Source organism: Fukomys damarensis, unplaced genomic scaffold (genome assembly GCF_012274545.1).
Source record: "Fukomys damarensis isolate Sample0158 unplaced genomic scaffold, DMR_v1.0_HiC HiC_scaffold_10, whole genome shotgun sequence".
Lineage (NCBI taxonomy): Eukaryota > Metazoa > Chordata > Mammalia > Rodentia > Bathyergidae > Fukomys > Fukomys damarensis.
In genome coordinates, this window is record NW_022900922.1 from 35,728,542 (window position 1) to 35,731,741 (window position 3,200).

General features: G+C 42.2%; 1 long non-coding RNA gene across 1 annotated transcript in view; it reads left to right on the forward strand.

Moving 5' to 3' along the window:
• Window positions 1-53: 53 nt before the first annotated feature.
• The window catches only part of LOC104861370, a 7,152-nt gene continuing 4,005 nt past the window's right edge, over window positions 54-3,200 (forward strand). The window contains exon 1 of the long non-coding RNA XR_779998.1: window positions 54-156. This is a non-coding gene — a long non-coding RNA (uncharacterized LOC104861370). The remainder of the gene's footprint in view (window positions 157-3,200) is intronic.

Consider the following 3,200-nt stretch of genomic DNA (forward strand, 5'->3'; position numbering starts at 1 on the left):
AGTTTTTTTTTTTTTTTTTTTTTGGTACTGGGGATCGAACTTGAGTCCTTGTGCTTGGGAGGCAGGCGGCAGGCGCCGGAAGCACAGAGCTAAATCCCCAGCCCAGTTGACAGTCTTTTGACTACGCAGTCCACGGTGGAGAAAAGTGTCACACTGGTGAGTAAGACAATCACAACTACACAGACAAGAGCAAAGTGCTGAGCACAGCTCAGGGGCCATGGGGCCTCTGCAGCCCAAGTACAGGAAACTTCAAGGAAAAACAAAGAAAAGACAGTAGCCAGCCCAAGAAAAGTGACTGCACTCTACCTGCACCCCTATATCCTCAAGGCGATAACCCTTCCCCTTCTCTTTAAATTCTGTTCTCTGCTTGCTCTACACTGACTTCCCTTTGGGCTCAGCCCATTCACCAGCACCCAAGTATTAAAAAAACCAGCCTCATTGCTCACACAGTGCCTGCCCAGGTACTCTCTCCTCTGTGTAGCTTGTGTTAAGGTTATAGTCCTTTTTGTATAACTCTGATTGTCCTTGCTTTCTATGAGATGTTCTTAAGGTTTTCCATACATGTATCAGTAATTTTTCAGACTACTCATCAGTAATTTTTACACAAATGCTCCACTATGTCAGCTAATGTGTTCTTTCCCTTACTCATTTCCTTATTGCCTGAGCTTCTCCCTCTTTTCGCACCTTGACTTTGAGCAATTCTTTTGAAGCCTGCACACCTGGAGGCCATCAACCCTGCAGACAGACCACAGTCTCCACATCCCATATTCCTGGAAGCCAAGGAGGGCCCTGGTCAGGGTGAGGAGGCCTGGCTTCCTGGGAAGGTGCAGCAGTAATGTGTTCCCTTCTGAACTCTAGTGTACTGTGATAAATTTTGTGGGATCTTCCCGTTGGGCCTTCAGAGGAGAACTGGTTTCTCTTTGACCTTGGTTGCTCTAGATGCTTGATCCAGGGTTGGCTTCCTGGGCCAAGGACCTGTGCAGTCTCACAGGGCTCTGTTCCTAGAAGAGTGCTAGGCTCTGTTTAATGCTCTATTGCTGCCGTCTTGAAATCTTTATAGTTTTACCTTTATAGTTCATTTTTGCAAGCCTTGTAGGACAATAAATCATGCACCTAGGGACAACTCACTTTCTGGTTCCCCTTCTGTTTCTCTGAGGCAGAAAGTGTCTTTCTCTCAATAAGCTCTTCCTACTCTTAAAAATAAAAAAATAAAAAATAAATCATGCACCTGAAAAACGTACATACCCAGATCCTTTTCACTTCATTTGGATATAGAGCTCAGAATGCCCTAGGAGCACAGAATTCTGGTGGGCCCTGATGTATGGCATCCAGGGAGACCAAAAGTGCATGTGAGAGGGAAGTGTGCTATCCTCATGGCTAAGAGGTGGAAAGCTGACGGCCACAAGGACTCACTCTGAGTGCAGAATCAACTGCAAGAACAACCAGGAGCCCTACAAGTGCCCTTTCTTGTGAGATGCATCCCTGTATCCACCAACCACACATGCAGAGAAGCATGAGTAGAAGGAAAGAGAAAAGCAGTGTTTCCTTTCCCATCAGTGTATCGAAGGCAGAGGATGTTGGTAGGATGTGTGTATATCGTGAAGTGAAATAAAGACAGTTTAGTGCAGCATTTCCAGTTCCTGTGAGAAAGAAAATCCTATTCATCTATCAGCTACTAGACAGGAAATGTGCCGGTTCCATAATTCCTTATTTGAAGCGATGCTCTCATGCTTGCATTCAAAACTGGTATTGCACCATACAAAGGTGAACAGGAAAAAAATATCAATTTAATATAAAATTATAATTTTTCTCCTATGGTAATGTTAAAAAGCAAACAAACAAGCAAACAAGACTTCGCCATGTTAGGTTAAGAGAGAAATACAGAAGAGAGGAATAAACTTTATATTTTAGTGCCTTTATTTATTTTTTTTACTGCTTTTGAAGAAAGGGTCTTGCACTTTTAATTTGTGCTGAACTTGAGTAATTGTGTACCTAGTCCAAATATTTTTATTCAATCGACATACATTGTTTACATTAGTCTAAGGCAATAAACTAGAAAGAAAGCCTTTGAGAAATGTATAATATGGCTGGATTTATACACAAATGCAGAAAAATCCAGGGCCTTGTAAAATCTAAGGCAAAGATAGGATCTGAGGTTTCTCATGAATTACAGGATGGGGAAGGAATAAGGATTGTGGGAAAGTATTGCTTGCTTAACAACAACCATCATGAAAGAAAACCCATAAGTAAGGCTCACTGGATGGGAGACAGTGAATTTTAATCTGCTTGATCCCCACTTTTCTCAACCCCAGGTAAGGTGAAACAGCACTCAGCAAAGGGTCAGAGTACTTGAATGTGAGGTCCTTTACTGAATATGATACTTTATTTTCTAGAGCTTATTCCTTTCTGTGCTGCATATTTTAGATTCAACCCAACATTTTCCATTGCAAACACCTGCTGATACTCCCTCAAGCCCACAAGGCTATTATATTTCCTTTCTCAGAAGTGCTGAGTCTGTCTAGCACCTCAGTCAATGTGGCAATTAGCTCCCTGCGTAAGATGAGCTGACAGCGCCTTTGTCTGGGTGAGAGAAGGACAGCTATCTGGCAAGAAAGTATCATCCGGAACATGCAGAATTTCCACTAACTATCCCTTGGCTCCAATTAGCCCTGGGATTTCTAACAGCAACTAATTAAACAACTGTCTTCTCCTTTTAACCTTTATAATGCTCAGGCTACAATCTCTAGAAGGAAAGTATAGAAATATACTTTTTTAGTTAACAAGTGCCTGTTATGGTTTGGATCTTCAGTTTCCTCCAAAGACTCATCTGATAAAGATCGAGAGGCAGAGCCCAGTGGGAGGAAGTTAGGTCTTGCGGGTATGGACTTAAGGTGAACAGAAGAATGCTGGTCCTTTCCTCTCTCTTTCTCTTCAGCCTCCATGAGGCAAGCAGCTGTGCTCCACTATGTGCTCCCACCATGGTGTTCCACTTCACCACAGCTCCCAAAACCATGGATCCAAACACACCATAGACTGAAACCTCTGAAACTGTGAGCCATCTTCCTTCTTTTAAGTTGACTTTCTCAGGTATTTTGTCTTAACTAATGGAACACTGTCTAACAGTGCCTGTGTCTTAGTCACTTTCCTCATACATGAGACCTTTTTTTTTTTTTTTTTTTTTTTTTTTTTTTTTTTTTTTT